Source organism: Paramisgurnus dabryanus, chromosome 14 (genome assembly GCF_030506205.2).
Source record: "Paramisgurnus dabryanus chromosome 14, PD_genome_1.1, whole genome shotgun sequence".
Lineage (NCBI taxonomy): Eukaryota > Metazoa > Chordata > Actinopteri > Cypriniformes > Cobitidae > Paramisgurnus > Paramisgurnus dabryanus.
In genome coordinates this window covers 18,129,868-18,149,618 of record NC_133350.1, presented here as the reverse complement: position 1 = coordinate 18,149,618, position 19,751 = coordinate 18,129,868, and the positions used below count along the sequence as shown (strand labels likewise).

At 37.3% G+C, this 19,751-nt stretch overlaps 3 long non-coding RNA genes across 9 annotated transcripts; 2 read left to right on the top strand and 1 right to left on the bottom strand.

The window, feature by feature from the left end:
- Positions 1-5,557: 5,557 nt before the first annotated feature.
- LOC135718975 (uncharacterized) lies at positions 5,558-9,457 on the top strand. Of its 2 annotated transcripts, XR_010520952.2 has the most exons (8): positions 5,558-5,654; positions 5,916-5,940; positions 6,024-6,106; positions 6,206-6,280; positions 8,208-8,281; positions 8,485-8,584; positions 9,140-9,202; positions 9,323-9,457. It is a non-coding gene; the product is annotated as an uncharacterized lncRNA (long non-coding RNA). The 2 variants fall into 2 exon arrangements; XR_010520956.2 differs by having other exon boundaries at positions 6,024-6,280.
- On the bottom strand, positions 5,575-9,449 carry LOC135718976 (uncharacterized). 2 transcript variants are annotated; one of them, XR_012335080.1, is made up of 6 exons: positions 9,310-9,433; positions 9,123-9,233; positions 8,494-8,548; positions 8,196-8,264; positions 6,033-6,086; positions 5,575-5,707 (listed from the first exon to the last, which is right to left on the bottom strand). It is a non-coding gene; the product is annotated as an uncharacterized lncRNA (long non-coding RNA). The 2 variants fall into 2 exon arrangements; XR_010520966.2 differs by lacking the exons at positions 5,575-5,707; positions 6,033-6,086; positions 9,123-9,233 and adding an exon at positions 6,288-8,058 and having other exon boundaries at positions 9,310-9,449.
- Positions 9,458-9,607: 150 nt separating the features above from the next.
- On the top strand, positions 9,608-16,126 carry LOC135745967 (uncharacterized). Of its 5 annotated transcripts, none has more exons than XR_012335077.1 (5): positions 9,608-10,338; positions 11,393-12,015; positions 12,986-13,045; positions 14,411-14,555; positions 15,345-16,126. It is a non-coding gene; the product is annotated as an uncharacterized lncRNA (long non-coding RNA). The 5 variants fall into 5 exon arrangements; XR_012335079.1 differs by lacking the exon at positions 12,986-13,045 and having other exon boundaries at positions 9,609-10,338; positions 11,393-11,560; positions 11,670-12,015; XR_012335078.1 differs by lacking the exon at positions 12,986-13,045 and having other exon boundaries at positions 9,613-10,338; positions 11,393-11,696; positions 11,845-12,015.
- Positions 16,127-19,751: the final 3,625 nt, after the last annotated feature.

Here is a 19,751-nt window from a genome sequence, read left to right as displayed (position 1 = left end):
ATTAACACTGAGACAGACAGACAGACAATAGATAGATAGTCAGGAAGGCAGAAAGACAGACAATAGATAGTTAGACAGGAAGGCAGAGAGACAGATAGACAGATGATAGATGGACTGACGGATGGAGAGACAGACAGACAGACAGACAGACAATAGATAGATAGACAGGAAGGCAGAGAAACAGACAGACAGATGATGGATGGACTGACGGATGGAGAGACAGACAGACAGATGATAGATAGACTGGAAGGCAGAGAGACAGGAAGACATATGATAAATTGATAGACATACTGAGAGGGAGACAGACAGACAGACATAAAGACAATAGATAGATAGATAGATAGATAGATAGATAGATAGATAGATAGATAGACAGACAGACAGACAGACAGACAGACAGACAGACAGACAGACAGACAGACAGACAGATGATAGACAGACAATTGATAGATAGATAGGACGGCAGACAGACAGACAGATGATAGATTGATAGACATACTGACAGACAGTCAGATAAATAGACAGACAGACAGACAATAGATATTTAGACAGGAAGGCAGAGAGACAGACAGACAGATGAAGAGACAGACAGACAGACAGACAGACAATAGATAGATAGACTGGAAGGCAGAGAGACAGGAAGACGGATGATAGATGGACTGACGGATGGAGAGACAGACAGACAGACAACAGATAGATAGACAGGAAGGTAGAGAGACAGACAGACAGATGAAGAGACAGACAGACAGACAGACAATAGATAGATAGACTGGAAGGCAGAGAGACAGGAAGACATATGATAGATTGATAGATATACTGAGAGGGAGACAGACCGACAGACAAAAAGACAATAGATAGATAGATAGATAGATAGATAGATAGATAGATAGATAGATAGATAGATAGATAGATAGATAGATAGATAGATAGATAGATAGATAGATAGATAAATAGATAGATAGATAGGAAGGCAGAGAGACAGACAGACAGATTATAGACAGACTGACAGATGGAGAGACAGACAAACAATAGATAGATAGAGAGGAAGGCAGAGAGACAGACAGATGATAGACGGACGGAGAGACAGCCAGACAGACAGGTTCATTTTGATATTTTAAGTGTAATTCTGACAGGCAGACAGATGATAGATTGATAGACATACTGACAGACAGACAGACAGACAGACAGACAGGCAGATAGATAGATAGATAGATGGATGGATTGATGGATATACAGACAGACAGATAGACAGACAGACAGACAATAAATGGATGGAGAGACAGTCAGACAGACATATTTATTTTTATATTTTAAGGGTAATTCTGCAAACCCAGTAACATGGAAAACAATAAATCCCTCTTTAAATGAGAATACTGCGATTCTTTCTAAATGTATCTTGAGTGGCTTCCTTGTGGCTTCTTCCTTCACTGCTCTATTGAATAGCTGATACCAGTGGAGATCTACCACTCTGCCTTTGAATTTTCGGCATTCTTCCGATGTGCCCTCTTTGTCTGAGTGCCCTGCATCAATAGCGAGAGGCACCTTTTGCCTCTCAGAACAGGAAGCCGGGCTCTAACCAGTCACAAAGACTCTGCATGAGGGCCTGATTACTCTCTCACAGAATGCCCCCTCCCTCACCATTCCCATCTGACTATTCTGAGGCAGCACTAAATCCCCTTACTTCAAAACCATGCATTGGCCTTAAAGCAATAGTTCACCCACAACCCACAATTCTGTCATTATTTACTCACCCCCATGTTGCTCCAAACCTGTATGACTTTCTAGTTTTATTCCGAGGAGCATAAAGTGTGTGTTTTTTGTCCACTTTTATACATATAATAAAAATGAATGGGGACCGAGGCAGTCGAGTTACAGAAGGAAGAGATCCACAATTTTTGCTACATATGACTTTTTATGATTTAGTTTTCTTAAACCATACAATAGGCTTGTGCATAGAAACAGAACAAATGTAAGTTTTCATATTTTGATATATTTACTCACTCACTACACTCTTTGGTTTGTTTATGAGAGAAATATATTTAGTAATATTCAGTTAAATTAGTTTGACATATTTTCAAAAAATCTGTTCATCCAGTTACAGAAAAAAATGCATCTACATAATTTGTTCTAGACTCAGTGACTCAAATGCAGCTTATGCAAAAAAAAGTGCCATGCTTTTTCGAAAAAATATATTTTGTGTTCCACAACATGGCAATTTGCAGATGATGATACATTCATGGCTATAAAGAAGCATGGTCTGTAATTTTTTTTATATTTACAGTGGTGATTTAAAAGTTCATAGACAGTTAGACATCAATCAAGTGTCATGACAGTTTTCTCAGTACATAAATAAGCACAGTAAAAGTCCCTGTGGACTATTACATGAGGAATATTAGTCTGAATTTGACCCTTATTTGGAGTTAAACAAGGCTGGGTGAAATGACTTTATTTTGATATACAGTACAGGGTTATGATAATATTCCTCTTCCAAATATACAGTCCGTCTGTAAATCCCAGAGTTCTTTTATTAATCTGCGTTCTGGCCGAATGCATTCTGTTTGCTTATTTGTCTGCGGGTCAGCCGAACTTGTTTCTGTACTGAAAGAGGCCTTAGGGAATTATGTTTTACTCAGTCGCGAGGGGGGAATTTTCCAAGCCCATTACGACGGGAAATGCAAAAACAATGGAGAAAGACAGAACGATTGCTAAACAGAATCTGCGCGACACTGGGGACGATCCATGCCGCCATTCCTCGGGGGAGAGCGAGTGAAAGAGTGAAAGCGAGAGGTCATAAAGCTTCATTTTCTTTTTGCCTTGAGGGAAGGCACAATAGCACACTCACAACCCCTGAAGGCACGTTTGTTTGAGTGCTCCACAAATTCAATTTGCTCTTGTTGAGAACATGTCACATTTAAATGATCGGCGTTAACGTTGTCAACAGGAAGTTGGCAGAGAACGGCGGGATCTGAATTGGCACGTTGCCCCCAAGACACCTCAAATTTAAATGACACATGCTATCATCTAAGTGCATTTAATGTGTGACTATTGGTTATGCATTCCCTACCCAGTCTCACAGGGTTTTGTGATATAGTCATGTCATTTTTTTGATTCTTTTTTCGTGATATTATCACGAATTTCAGCATTTTTCGTGATTGTATAACAAATTCCTGTTTTCATGTGATTATCACGTATTGGTTACTCAACTGCTTTTTCCTATTTCTAAACCATTGCCATTGTCATACTTGCATTAGAATGTCACTTTATATATTGGTTTATATTATTTTTTCTGATTTATTTTTTTATACGTCGCCTGGCATTAGGGTAAGAGTTGCTTTTGGGTAAGGAAGTCATTTTATGTAAATCTAACCCTAAACCGAAGCGACATTGGTAAGAAAGTAGGACAAAACAGTTGAGTAACCGTGATAATCACATGAAAACAGAAATTCATTATACAATCATGAAAAAACGCGGAAATTCGTGATAAGTCTCACGAAATTTGTTATATAGTCACGTAATTTTTTTATTCTTTTTTCGCGATATTATCACAAATTTTTGCTTTTTTCGTGATTGTATAACGAATTCCTGTTTTCGTGAGATTATCACGTATTGATTACTCAACTGTTTTGTCCTATTTCCTACCATTGTCGCTTCAGTTTAGGGTTAGATTTACATAAAATGACATCCCTAACACCAGGCGACGTATAAAAAAATCTAGAAGAAAAATCTAAGAAAAATTCTAATGCAAATCTAACCCTTAACAGAAGCGGCAATGGTTTAAAAATAGGAAAAAGCAGTTGAGTAACCAATACGTGATAATCACACGAAAACAGGAATTCGTTATACAATCACCAAAAAACTTGGAAATTTGTGAAACTATCACAAAAGAATTATCAAAAAAATTACGTGACTATCACGAAACCTCGTGAGACTGGCTAGGAATATCGCGGAAAAAATTACGTGACTATATAACGAAATTTTGTGAGACTGGGCTGGCATTCCATCTTAATTTAGAAATAGCAAAACAGGGTTCCCGTGGCGTCTTAAAAAGCACCCAGATAGCACACGTACGTCGCGGAGATGTCTGCGCGATGTCTTCTTTTTCGTCTGGAAGACGTATTATATAGGGCGTTTGCTCATCTGGAAGGCGTCGCCGAGACGTCCGACCCAGCTGTTTGCAAGACACCCAGCAGATCTTTACAAGATGTATGTTATTTAGAACGATGGCGAGCCGCCGTTTCCCAGATCTTTACAAGATGTTAGAACAGCAAGCCGCTCTTTCACAGATCTTTAGAAGAGCTTTAAAAGATGCCGAGCCGCTCTTTTCCAGATGTTTAGAAGAGCTTTAAAAGATGCCGAGCCGCTCTTTCCCAGATCTTTAGAAGAGCTTAAAAAGACGGTAAGCCGCTCTTTCCCAGATGTTTGTAAGATTAAAAGATCCCTCATTAACAAATTGAATTGCCCTAAACTACAGCAAATTATTTCTACACACATCTACACATGCATGCTGTGTCGTCGATATTAAGTAATTAAAACACCATTTTCAATTGATCTTAAAACAGGCAGTTGTTGATTTTATAAAACACATTTATTCAAATTAAACAATGAAAACTTTCATTCATTTATCTTTAAAGATGCATTTTACACGACAGTATGCGAAAACAACAACATATAAACATAACATATTTAAAATAATAAAAACCTTTCCGCGTCTGCTTTATTAATCTCCATTCTGAAATAAAACATTACAAAAAATTACCAGGAAATAATCGTGAAAGGCTGTTCTTTCTTCATAGCGTTAATTAGGATCTAGAAGATAAAATTACCCGAAAGTGTTGTCATTGTTAAATAAATTACGAATGTGCGTCTTTGCGTCAAGGTCATGATTCTACATAACAACATCCGCTTGACCTCGCAATGCCAAGAAGAAGAAAGGCGTGGAACACATGCTTAAGGTATGTAGTAATAATGCATTTAAATAATAAACTGTTTGCTGTCGGATCATTTAAATAATACCTCGAAATTGGGTTGAAATAATACCTCGAAATTGGGTTGATAACAGTTATTCATGCTTTAATATTGATCTTTCGCCCACCTGTCTGACGTTAATTTATTTTGATCGTTCATGTAACTGAGTCTTGTGTAAGATTCTAGAAAGATATAGTGGCTTACTTTTTTAAAACGATCAGTATTATGGTTGATATTTGTATTACACTTGTTAATATTTGTTTTTGCCCCCATTTTTCATTTCATGAGCTGAACTTAAATATTTTCTATGTCCCCAAAAGGCCTATTTCTCTCAAATGTTATTCACAAATCTGTCTAAATCTGTGTTAGTGTTGCGTTTATAATTGTGGTTAGTGTGTGTGTAAGGCTCTGCCTGTGAAAACCCAGCTAAAGTCTTTTTTGTGATGTACTGTTTTCTACATAAAATCATCCTAAACAATGAAAAGAACATTTTGTAAAAATATCTTATCTTTAATATTGGCTGAGTAAGATTCTTTGTATAAACCCTCAGTCTGTTAATTTTGTCTCCAGCCTGTCAAGATCTTCAGATGATGTTTGAGCAAAAAGTCATCATCCTCTTCGTCACTCTTCATCCGTATTTGGGGTAACAAGCACCTGCTTCCCACAAGAGACTGGACAGCTGATGTCAGGTGGTTAGTCTTCATTTGCATTCATCCTAGTACCGTCAAGACTGCTATTGCAGCTGCAAAAAGGCAAAGATAAATGAATTAGGAGTGTAGCTTTTAAAATGCTTTTACTATTAAATGCATTATTTTGATTTATTTAAACTTAAGAATCAAATAGGTGTGAAGTTTAGGTAAAATTCTTATAACTGCATTTGTCTGTTTTACAACAGATAAACAGTAACCAAGAATAAATGTACTGTTTTTTTATGTTGGATGGATCATCAGACCTGCACCTTCCTTGAACATGTTGGTAAGGTAACACTTCATGCAAGTTAATGATGATGCTTTTTTATAAGAACTTTTTATAAATAAATATTTTTATTGTTTTTTTAGGTAACTTACTCTGTATTTGTTCACGGTGGTCACCCCAGGGTCTCAGGACTCAAAACGAGTGCTCTATGGATTGAACATAAAATGTAGTATAAACAAGTGTTATGTTTTTAAATGCCACTAATAATGTGTTTCTGTTTTCTTTCTCATTATGCTAACAAACACTCTTTTACCCCTCATGTTAGGTGGATCAACACTCCAACCATCTGCATTAGGGACTGAATAAAGGATGCCCTCTGTAGCTGGGAATGTTAGATCAGGTAATTTGCATTTGATATATTTTTAAAGACACACACACTTATGCTGCTTTTACACCGCCAGCGACTAGCAACACAATCTCGTTCATTCCAATGAAAGCTTTGCCCCATTAAGCAACATGAGCAACTGTGACCATTGACAACAGGAAGTGAGCATGTCCAGCTATGCCACAACTTTGAGTAAAGTTCAACTTGATGAAGGACTTTTGGGAGCAACTACCAATGAGAGTGAAGCAGTGAAGTTCATGTCATCCGTCTTTTGTCATTTACTGAGAGGATTGTTACTCGTTTGTTTATAGTATTTACTAGGACAACCAGAATTGGGAACGCCTTCTAATAAATGCAGCATAAGGCCTTAACTGTCTGTGGCAAATATTTTTAGCACCCAAAATAAATAGGGGTGCTGCTTTTAAAGAAAAACACCACAGTTTTTCAATATTTTACTAAGTTCTTACCTCAACTTAGATCAATTAATACATCCTTATCTTTCATCAATGCATGCACTTAATATTTGTACAGCACGTCGTGAATGTGTTAGCATTTAGCCTAGCCCCATTCATTCCTCGGCGCGCAGTAACATCATCACTCCTGACTACTCCCCCCCTTTTGAGTTTGAGCGAGAGGTGGAGTAATCAGGAGTGATGATGTTACTGCACGCCGAGGTCGAAGTGCTGCAAACTTAGTGCTCTTTTGCCATACAATATAGTTCTCATTTTTATCCGCTTAAAAAAATCGCCACGTTTTATTTTGTGCCACCATACTTACTCGTGTAACTACTCATGTAACAGTCTTTAAATAAGGAAAACATGAAAGGGTTGGGTCAGGTGGCTTCTAAATTCATCCCTGTTTGGATCCTAAGGAATGAATGGGGCTAGGCTAAATGCTAACACATTCACAATGCACTGTACAAAGATTAAGTGCACGTATTGAAAAAAGATAGGGATGTATTAATTCGTCTAAGGTAAAAACATAGTAACATTTTGGAAAGCTGTGGTGTTTTCCATTTAAAGGGATAGTTCACCCAAAAATGAAAATAATGTAATTAATGACACACCCTCATGTTGTTCCAAACTTGTAAGACCTCCGTTCATCTTTGGAACACAGTTTAAGATGTTTTAGATTTAGTCCGAGAGCTTTCTGACCCTCCAAAAAATGTATGTGCTGTATACTGTCTCATTTCCAGAAAGTTAATTAAAACATCATCAAAGTAGTCCATGTGACATCAGTGGGTCAGTTAGAATTAGTTGAAGCATCATAAATACATTTTGGTCCAAAAATAACGATTTATTCAGCATTGTCTTCTCTTCCGGGCCTGTTGCGAATGCGCGTGCACAGTGGCGCTGCTGACGTACGACGCTGCTGACGTGTTATCCTCAGACATGTTTGCGAAGATTGTTTTGTTTACAGCGTCTCTCAGACTGTAAACGGAAAAAAAAAGCTTGGGTGCACCAGATAACAAGCCAACAGCATCGTACGGAAGCAGTGTCATGCACACGGTTCACAACAGACCCGGAAGAGAAGACAATGCCGAATAAAGTCGTAATTTTTGGACCTAAATGTATTTTTGCCGCTTCAACAAATTCTAACTGACCCACTGATGTCACAAGAACTATTTTGATGATGTTTTTATTACCTTTCTGGACATGAACAGTATACCGTACATACATTTTTAATGGAGGGTCAGCAAGCTCTCGGACTACATCTAAAATATCTAAATGGTTACTAAAATTGAGGTCAGATTTTTGAAAACGTGGTCATCCAAAGTTCTCGGTACAGAAAATCTGTTTTGTATGAATCAGAGTTAGACATGGTCATGTAATATATAACAATGTAATAGCAAGTGTTATGTTGTTTTTGAAAATGCTCTGAAAATGAAAAAAGCTTTGTTTATCCACTATGCTATCAAATGCTCTTTTACCTTGCATGTTAGGCGGATCAACATTCCATCCATCTGCATTAGGATCTACCTTAGAGACACTCACTGGAGCTGTAAATGGGAAGCAGGTAAGTTGCACAACAGGTTTCTTGTAGCATTCTTAGACTAGCAATTTTTATGTGAGAACTTTAACATGATAGAAATTGTTAAACTACAAATATGATCTATATTGTCTGAGAGAAATTCTTACTCAAGAATCTGCATATTGCTGTAGATATGCAGAGTACTTATCTCGAAACAGTCGTAAAAGATTAATGTTTTTGTTTTGTAGGTCACTTACTTTGCATTCGTCCTTGGTGGTCACCCAAGGGTCTCTAGAGTGAAAATTACTCAATCTATGGATTAAACAGAAAATTTAGTTGTATGAAGTGGTATGTTGTCTTTAAATGCCATTAAAAATGTGTTTCTGTTTTCTGTCTCATATTAAGAAATACTCTTTAACCTGCCCACTGGAGCTGGGAATGGTTAGCTGCATTTTTTACATTTACAAATAAACAAACAGAGTTAGATAAGTCCATACATACCATTCTCATCTCCGTGTGTGCTGTAACTCTGTCTGACGCAGCCCCTGCTAGCTAAGCTTAGAACAAAAGACTGGTAGTGAATTTATACAAATCACAACACATAAATTGGAAAATGTCCACGTTACTTTGTCACTTATTGGAAGCAGTATGCTAGCTGGAGCCATTCACTTCCAGTCTTTGTGCTAAGCTAGCGGGGGCTGCATCAGACAGAGTTACAGCACGCACAGGGATGAGAAAGGTATGTGTGGACTTATCTAACTCTGGGGGATACGGTGAATAAGCTAAATTCCCAAAATGTGGGCGTGTTCCTTTAAGGATTTAGGGGTATTTTGAAGTTAAATGAAGCCGTTTTACTTTTTAAACTGTCTCTTTTATAAGGACTTACTGAATTTCTTTTTGCAGCAATTTGGGACATTCTTCCAGTTGTCGGCAACTTTGTGAAAAAGGCTGGAAACTTAAATGCAGGTACTGTTTCATTCTTTTTTTTTTTTTACAGCTATGAAAAATAATGTGTTTTTAATTGTACTGTCTATTAATTAATTATTTTATACAGTTTAACTGATTCTGCTTACCTGACTCATGCAGAATTCTGGCCTGGTGTTTGGTCTGTGCTGTCTTTGGCTCTTGCATCTCCATCATCCTGACCCTCTTTAGCAGCCTGTCCATGTATTTATTTGGAGGCCACCATGAGCACCCATCTGCATAATATGACTTTGTTACTCAGATGTCCATGCGCTCCTACAAATTCTACATTTTTTGTAAAGCTGCAACAAGTTGAAACCCTATAATTATTAACGTTTGATTTTGAACTATGTAAATCAAATACATGAATAAGTAACAAAAGCAGAAATTTATTAAGATATTACCTTTTTGTTGCTTGTTTACTGATCTATCAATCCTTTTGCATTTTCATAATTGTTCATCATAACTTGGTATACAGTGGATGTGTGGCTGCAGATAACTTTCTGAAGTCAATTTAAAAAGACAAAAGTTAATAAATGCTGAATTGGTCAAATATACATTGTTGTATTTTCACCATTTTGATGTTTAGGCATTTCATAACTTGAGGGTTAATTCACGTATAGTGATGTTTCAAATCAAAGATTAATTTATTAATGACAGCTAATCATTTTATAAAGATTTTTATTACAATATTTATTTATATAATATCAATTTAATACATTTAATTCGTTACACCTACATTACTGAGCGCAAGGGAGTGCAGCCAACAAATACATTCAGGTGTGTTCGACTTAACACCGAGATGCGCAGACAGCACGTGGTATGACATCAAAGTACCGCGAGAGTTTGGGAAAGCCCCGGAAAAGGTTTGATCTCGCGGTACTTGATGTCACGATCGGTTTGCGTGTAGATCAGCATGAAGTAGAACACATCTGAAAGATGTGTGGGCTGCCTGCACTCAACGTTGCGATAATTCAGTAGAGTGTAACCTCAATCGGTTTTTGCAGCTTCTGGGTGTCGTGTCGAACGATCGCAGAACGATTTTTTGTTCTTTTCCAACTCGATTTTTAACTCCCTAGACTAGTAGGATGTTCCAACGGGTGAAGCAACAGTGCTGACGGCAGAGTTTCAGTGTCAATGTAAGTTAACCATTTTAACAGAATATATGTTGTTATGCAGGCATGTAAGTTAGTCGATCTACAGAATGATCGTCGTATATTAATGTTCTATACGCGATTAAAAGCTTATTAACGTTTATCAATGCACTGCTATTCAGGCCGCTGCAAAGTCCCGAAGCCACGTTGTAACGTTAACTTCACATGTTACGCACTGGTGGGGATAAACCAGCCATTTTAATAGAGTTATTAAATGTCTCAAACCTTTCCCGCCCTTTAACGTTACGTTAAAATGGCCCTTATACGGATAACGTTACTGTCATTCAGACCTTTTCCTAGAAACCACTCAAAACCGTTAACGTTGTTCTATTGGAGTGGTTTGATAATTGTATTTATTAATTGTTTCAGTTATATTAGTTATATCTGTTCTTTAATTCGTATTTCTAACAATTAAAACCCAGGAATGACAAGCTATACTTACCAAGATTTTGACGATCAAACTGACAGAAAAACTAACTTAAAGCCGACTATTAAACCAAAAAACATACTATTACAAAGTGAAGAGGAACGTAATGTGTACAAAATTTATTATTTACAGGTTATTAATAATGTTATTTGCGACAAAAAAGTTGAGGGTACTCGAGCAAATAACGGTCTTCTGGTAAATATTGTGGTCACGTGATGGCCTCGCGACATATAAGTCGTTTCCGGTCGTTTCTCAAACGCACAGCTGCGTCCTTTTAAAATTATTTTTAATATTTTTTTTAAATAATAAGAAATACAAAGGGGGACATTATACATATATAAAATAAAAATAAATAAGGCTCCGTCCTTATTATTATTATTTTTTTAAATAAGGCTCCGTCCTAGAAGGCTGCATGTCTCGGCTGCCACGTCATCAAGCATCGTCGAAGGACATCTCAATCTGCTTGTTTTCTATTTTGTTGTTTTAATTTAATTACAAAATGTTTAACTAGCCATGTTGTAAAGACAGTTGATACATGACTTTTATTCACTGTACTACATTATTGGATTTTTTTGGTGATGCATTGCTAATTTTCAACTTCTCTCTTTAAAGTTTTCATGCCATGATCACTGGGGCGGAAACCATTATGACGTTGCCTTGGACATCAAACTAAACCATCTCATTCTTGCTTTTTTCTAACATCGAAATCTCAGAAGGCCAGGACTAAGATGGACGCAGCCTCCACATGCAACCTTGCATTTGAGGAACACCCATAGAACGGTCAACTTACCCCATACTCTAACCTGAATGCAGTGATCATAAAACTTTATCTTTTACCTTAATTGTTAGATGGGTGTTGATACCAAACTATTTTTTCTCGTCTACCCAGGAGAAAGTCATGGGTTCTGCTGCTGAGGTTGTCATAAAGCATGCTTTTTCCATTTGTTGCATTGGGCAATATTATCAAAAGATTCTGAAAGAAATAAGATAATTTTCAAAGCACTAACATGAATATGAAAGCATTAAGTCATTAATGACCATCTTTTATTATTGTTTATTTATAGTGTCTTTTATTCTGCTTACCTGACTCATGCAGAATTCTGGCTTGATGTTTGGTCCACCTGTTAGCTGGCTCTGGTGCTTGGTAGTCTTCTCAAACCTCTGAATCAAGGCCACCATGAGAGGCCTTCTGAAGACCATCATTACGCTTCAGATCCAGTTGTCTTAACTATGAGGTAAATCTTTTTTAACTGCAGCATTGAGCGTTATGTGCGCTGTTTATGCGCACTGAACGCCTTGCATTTTTGCCCTCTACTGCAACATGCATTTTTGAAGGAGCGCTAAGAGCGGAAAAGCACCCAACGTCATTTGTGTCTTTCCATTGTCCAATTGAATATGGGGAGAGGCGGGCCTTCCGTTGTAGGGACCGATGTTTACAGTTATTTGAAACAATCGTACTTCAGTCACTTACGGTCTCCTGTGTGTTTATGCACCTCTCACCTTCGATCAAAGTCAGTGCAAGCGTCCTCTTTTTAAAGTTTCTGCTTATTTGACAGTTAACAGCAAAAGAGCGCTCACGCTTCAATATTTGATTGACAGGACAGCTGCCTCTGTGGTTGCCTAGCAATATAAAAATCTGCGCTGCACTGCTTTTTATAAAGTGACCAAATCAAGGTGCACCTTGTGTTTCCACGTCTTTAAAACGCATTTGGTGTGATTGGCCCCCAACAAGGGTTTTTTCTGCTGCTTTTTATTTTTTCAGCTTTTGCCTTGATATTGTATTTTACATTGGTAAATGCCTATGGACATTGGCTACTAGCGTTCTGCATGTGTAAATCCACATCGATGCGAACAACGACGCAAACGTGTAAATGAAAAGTGGCGGATAGCCTACTGTGTAGAGGCATTGGGGTAGGTCTGACTAAATCAGCCTTAATGACAACTGCATCAGTCTTCAATGATGGTTTAACTTTTACACAGATAAACACTCACTTTGTCTATCCAGACCTCAAGGTTAGAGTTCGAACAGATTCAGATAGTTGTTTTTGTTCATTTTCTAAGTATTTTGTTGATATTTTAGTCCTAATTGATTATGACAGATTTGTTACAGCCTTATCTGTCAAAATGACAGGCAATAAGAAAGTTTAATTCAACCTCTGGTTGTAAAGCAGATTTTGAACCAGTCTTCTTCAATTGTGTCACTAGCCTACCACAATCCCTGTGCACCAGCTATGGAAAGTGCAGACCAAACTTTTACCTCCACCTGTGAGTCTCTTCCCACATTTAGTAAAGTAATGAATGCAGTTTTACAAATGAAAGGTTTTTTAGGGTACATTATTTTAATTATCAAATGATTTCTCGGATGAATTGGATAAAAAGACAATATTTTATTTTTCATTTATGAAAACTGGTTGTTGCTGCATGAACTCAAGCACATTTATTTCAAACACATCAACGCAACGTCATTGCTATAAACCAATGCAGCTATTTTGGATAAAAGATAATGCACATCAGGTCACACAAATCAAACACGAAGAGTTGTCATACACAGTGTGTACAGTCAGTCATTCAAATTGGATATACACAAAAATCAGATTTAAACTGACAGTGTAAACATAGTCTATGAGATCAATGAGGGGTCAATAGATCTAGTTCAATCAACACCCTCACCATGCTCTCCCAGCTTTAGGTGCTTAGACCTGTTTTTCTAATCAAACAATACAAGGACAGATGTTTCGGCGTTATTGCCTTCATGGCATGAAAGATTAAAATCTGCATTTAAACCCAAAGGGGATATGATCTTTAAATAAAATTGCCTGTCATTTTATTGATTACAACCATAATACTGAACAACTTTAAAGGTCCCGTTTTTCCTGTGTTTTTGAAGCTTTGATTGTGTTTACAGTGCACAATATAACATGTGTTCATGTTTCACATGCGGTATTTTTCACACAATATACTTATCTATATAGTGCTTTCACTGTCCTAAAAACAGGCTGGTGTCTTCTTTGTCCTATGAAGTCCCTCCTTCAGAAATACGTAATGAGTTCTGATTGTGTAGTTTGTTATTAGTGTGTTGTGATCTGACAGCAGCTTAGCTTAGCCAGGGTGGAGTTTAGTCAAACACACTTGCTTTGATGTCATTCAACCGGGAAGTAGAGGGCTGTAGTCCAAACCGGCCGTTCGCTGTATTGAAATGGGAATGAAAGGGCAGTGAACTTTGAGCTTTATCATTTATAGGTATTATTTATGCTACTACATACAGCAACATTACACACTAACTAAAGTTTGAAATAGGGGATCAGAAAAAACGTGACCTTTAATGTTTAAGTATTGAGAAAATAATTAATTCTTACTGTGGTGGAGATATTGAAAACTCTTACAAAGAGAGTCATTTTGGGTGTTTTATTTAAAGACCATGTCCCCTTTTAGCCTGACTACGTCAGACTTTGTACTTCCGCTCAAGCAAAGTAGCAGAGAATGGTATTACTATGCTAGTCCCCTTTGGGTTTAAATGAAGATTTTGATCTTTCATTTTTTTAATATTTTGGTTTTTCTTTGGGTGCAATTTATATAAATGAAATACTTTGTCTGATGTGATGATGTTCTCATTGTGTTCTGTTGTTACAGATAGAACTGAACTGGAGTCTGTGAACTAATGCTGTGTTCGAGACAACTGGAACAGCAAACAAAGTTGAGTATCCGACCTCTCAACTTGTGACTGATCGATCAGCACCAACCTCAACGAGATGCATCATTTGACATTGCAGACAAGGTGGTGGCTAGCCTTTCACAGCCTAACATGAACCGCAAACAAACTTTAAACTATTTTTACAGCACATAATATTTATGAACATGAATGTTAAATTATCCAGTAACCGTTTTCTGCCATAATTGGCACAAGAGCACAAACTTCTCCTGGCGTCTCATTATGTGGTAAACACGCAAATGTGATATGTGATTGACTGGAATGCATTGAGGTCGGTGGTAGGATATTTAATGACATAACATCAGAAATCCGAATTGTCTGTAACACTGCGCAATATTTCACATAATTGTCATGACCTGATTATCCTCCCATGTTTTTAACACAACCATTGATTGGTCACACGGAAGCAGAGACTTTGTCCTTTGTATCTCTCAAAAAAAAGAAAAAAAAAGAATTCTATATTTAATGTTAAAAAACACTTACAGTAGACTGTGTTAGATAACTGTGCTTTTGGAAGTCATTTCTGATAAATGCACACCTAACTTGTCTAATGTCTTAAAAATAGGCACCAGAGCAATGTTTGTGGTAACCGTGGTATAAGAGGAATAATTGACTCCGGTCCTTTGAATTATTTGAAAATAAAGCACACCCGCGGTGTAACGGCACTCTGCTTCTCGTCGTGCCGCATTGCACCTTAGGTGTGCATTATTTTCTATTTTCTAATTCAATGGCCCGTCGTCAATTATTCCTTACATATTGCAGGTTGACAGGTTTGTTTGCATGTAATTGCAGTATTATTAATTTGGGGTTGATAGTCCAATGTTGATTTGAGAGAATTTTTTTTTTTCTTTTTAGATCCTTTCTCTTTTTAATGCAGCACTTAAGGATGAACCACCCTGATCTACTAAGATGCACAGATTCAACTCTGGCCCAGCATCATCCCCACACCTCATCTGCCATCAGTTTAATTTAATGTCTGTCAATTGCAAATGCTATTTATTTCAGTTATATTACAACTTAATGTTAACTTTAATTGAGACTAGTATTGTGTAAAGCTGGGGTTTCCAAACTTTTCATTTCAAAACCTATTAGACAAGTGTAATCTATTCTAGACCCACTAAAATATTTTTACATATACATTTTTTTAATGGGGTAAAACACATTTGTTCTCTTTCAGTGGAGTCATTTTATTTTTATAATATTTCATAATGTAAAGCAGTGGTTCTAAACGTTATTCCTCGAGGCCCATTGCTCTGCACATTTTGTATGTCTCTTTTATCTGACAGACTCAGTTCAGTTCATTGAGATCTCTTCTAATGAGCTGATGATTTGAATCAGGTGTGTTAAATAAGGGAGACATACAAAATGTGCAGGGCAGTGGGCCTCCAGGAATAACATTAAGAACCACTGATGTAAAGTAAATACAAGTTTATTTGCAATACCAAATATTTTATGGTATATTCTTTCAAAACCATTGTCATTGTTAATTATTAATTTGGCCAAACTGTTGTTGCATCATTAAGGTGTGCAACACACCTTAACCTACTGTGTGACCGACAAGTGGGTCCTCCTGACCCACAGTTTAAAATCCCCTGGTGTACTGAATGTATTGTAATTAAAGTCGCATCTAAGTCTTGTGTAACAGTCTCCATTATTTAAATTGTGATTATATTCACAGTTTCACATGATACTTTCAGCACTTACTACATCACAGTGTTTTTAATGCTTTAATTTTTAGGTTTATTATAAATTCATTCATTTTTAAAGAATTCTTTCTTTATGTAGAACATGCAAAGTCTAAAATGTAAAGTGTCATGACCAGCTCTGGGTCTTGTGTAGTGATTAAATGAACAGGTGGTAAATGTCATAGCTTTGCAGTATATTGGTAGGCTCTGGATGTAATGAACATTCAGAACATATGTTTCATAAATTAAATTTGGTAAACAAACTTGTCAGAACAATTCATGCTGTGATGCTGGATAATACCTGGTCAAATTAATACATGTATAATGTGTTTCGACATTGTATAAGGTTTCTTCATCTATACAGAGATCTGTTAGAGAACGGTGCAGAGACTGCTGTCCATTATTGGTTACAGTATATTTGTTAAAATGTTGCCAGTAAGATTATTTCCGTGTACAATGTACTTTCTTTGAGAACCTTTAAGTGTTTTATTCTGCACTTAAAGCATAAACGCAATTTAAATGCAGGAGTCCCCTCGTCCTTACTGCCAAATATGCAAGTGAAACTGGACTAAACGCATACAGTATACATACGGGTATGATTTCATGTTTCTATATTACACGTGATACGAGGTAGGGTATATAAAAATAATATTTTATGAATGCTACATAAATCCAAACTCTTAAAAAACTGGCAAATTATATGCAGCTGGGTTTTTTTATCTTTTGTTTGTGTTTAATACAATTAAACAAGAAATAAGTGTAAACAATGAAATGAGTTGAGCATTGAGGTCAGCAGCTGATTCGTCTGCGTTTGCTCGGATTCAAGATCTCCAGAAGATGCATGCAGCTCGCAAAGATTTCGAATGTTTCAAGACTTCGCCAAGACGTCTTGCAGAGATATTGCAGACGTCTTACTTTTCAATGTTCGCAGCCGATCTACAGAAGATGAAGCGATATTTAGCAGACGTCTCCGCGACGTACGTGTGCTATCTGGGCATTAAAAGCATCGAATTTATTAATTTGGAAAAATACCTTAAAAAGACTTTAAAAAGTCTTGAATTTTGATGTCTGGGTCTTAAAAATTGTGCTTCTCCTTATTGTATTTTTCCTCGTTTGGGCGACTTCGTGCAAATCCGAAGTGTTTTTTGTTGTTTTGCGTGCGAGCACATCGTGTGTCTTCCGATGAGTTTGGTGTACGTTCACGTGCTCTCTGTTTCTCGATGAATTGGGTGCGACATGAAGCGAGTTCAGCGTCACATGTTTCTGAACTTGAGCAGAGTTATATGCTTAGAGGTTTTCACGGAGGACCGGGTCCCATTAACATTGTGTGTAAAACCAGAGTCGATCGGAAAACGGCCGTGATCAGAGTCAGTCAACGCTAATGCTCACCTGCAGTTTCAGGCTGCGTGCCTCCGTTTTTATGGCGATAACAACTAGCTTGTTTTGAAAGTCACGACCACGCGCTGCACTTTCTTCCTCCCTCCATTTTTTTTATAATATTATTATTAATGAACCATCTTTTTATATTTAAAAAGCTTGCTCAAAGATCACAGAGATGGTAGCACTGTAGGTGAATGTCAAGCCCATTGCACGAGCAAAGCTCAAGCTGACTCAAGATATAAAAAACGCAAAACTGTAATGTAAAGTCACCAGTTACTGCGACAGCAAGTATTAGACTTTTGAATCTAAAATAATTAGTGGATTAAGCTCTTTTAATCTGTAATAGAGAGGCACTTTTACTGCTTCTGCTCTATCTAAATAATGGAAAGAAAACTACATAAACCGGTCACATTTATAATCTCTAGACCTGCACTTCATTCATCTATCATTAATATATACATATTATTGTATACAATAGACCCTGCTAAACAAAACAATAGACACCATCACTGAAATTCGATTGGTTTTATTGGGAATTGTATTGGTTCTAATGGAATATGGCCCAAAACACACTACACACACCTGCTTGGCTTATCATGTTTTACCCATTCCACATTTGAAAAATAAATGAACACAAGTCAAGGATTTTGTTTTTCTTTGCTGGTAGGGACGTGAAATAGGTATTAATTTTTTATATAAATGGTCTTAAAAAGGTCTTAAAAAGACTTGAATTTATCTTGAAAAAACCTGTAGGAACCCTGCAAAAGGTCATGGCTCAACTCACATGCATTGTAGGTCGCTTTGGATAAAAGCATTTGCCAAATGCATAAATATAAATGAATACATCACATCTCTGTACCTTTAGAAATGGTTAAATATTTAAAAGCCTTACTCATCCACGTCAATGAAATTACTATATTAACATAAATACATAAAAGAATGTTTTCTATAGATTTATTTAAAATATCTACTCTGAATGTTTTAAGTTGAATTGGACGCATCCATTGCAGTTAAATGTGTTGTGTTTGCCTATAAAGCTGGAGTTCCTCGTTTTGTCTCCCACATATTAAATTTGCTTTGCCATTGTGTGAAGTTAACACGGAAAAGATAAAAATCAAAAATCGACTTCTTTGGAGAGTTTGACCTGAGCATTCTTAATTCTCCGCCTGTTTTTTTCCAGACATTTCTTTCCTGCATTTTGAAGGGCTTTTCAAGGCCTTAATATTTCAGTTGAGTGTGAATAATGAAAATCATCAAACAGATTGGAAGGAATAATTTAATAAATGGCTCAAGCATCCAGTGCGCCGGTGCAGTCATTGTGCTCCAGAGCATTTAGTCACTTTGAAAAACTCTCTGGAGGCCAATGAGGTCATGGTTCATTCATTAATCCCCTATTCTTTGTCATCAGTGCAGAATTTTGAAGGTCTTCTTAATACTATATCGATGCGCTTGGATACACGCACGCATGTTTCTGCATATTGTGAAGTTTCGCTACTAATTTTGATGCGCCTCTTTGTCTTGCGCTTTCAATGAGACATGCAAGTCCTTGCCCATGCTTTTCCATCCTCTCCCTGTTCTATTTAAAGCCTCTATACGCCTATAATGGATGTCATAGCAGCACAATTAATCCTAATAAACATTTATCACTCACAAATAGCATTATCTCATATCCCAAATTTAGCCCGGTGCTTTTTTTGTCCACTTAGGTGTCTTCTGACTGCATGGAGGTGAGCACACCTTAGTTTAGGCTGTCAGTCTGTTAAGCCCGAGTCGTGTATGGTTCTGTCAGCGGCCTGTCAAACTAAGTGCTTGTTGGAGTATTTAAGCATGAGTCTGCAATGTTGTTACAGCCCATGTGTGTTCTGACATGCCCTGCTTCCCTGGATACCCTCTGTTGTCAGTACACACAGGTAAAGTGGCACTTTTGAACGGCTGTCTGGGATTTTCTGATGTCATGCTTGTACATAGTCAAAGAATTTGCCCTATGAGAGTTGCAGGTTTTGTATCTGACAAGAAGAGCTGTTGGAGAAACACATCATATCATATCCAACGCTGCACACTTGTTTGCATCCCGTTCTTCTCTTTACGGCCGACACGGCGACCTGCGGAGGCGGCAGGGGTCATAGCGGTTTAATTGCCGTTTCGTGTGCTCACCCCTCCCCGCCTCTCTGTCTCCATCCATCGCTAATGCACGCAA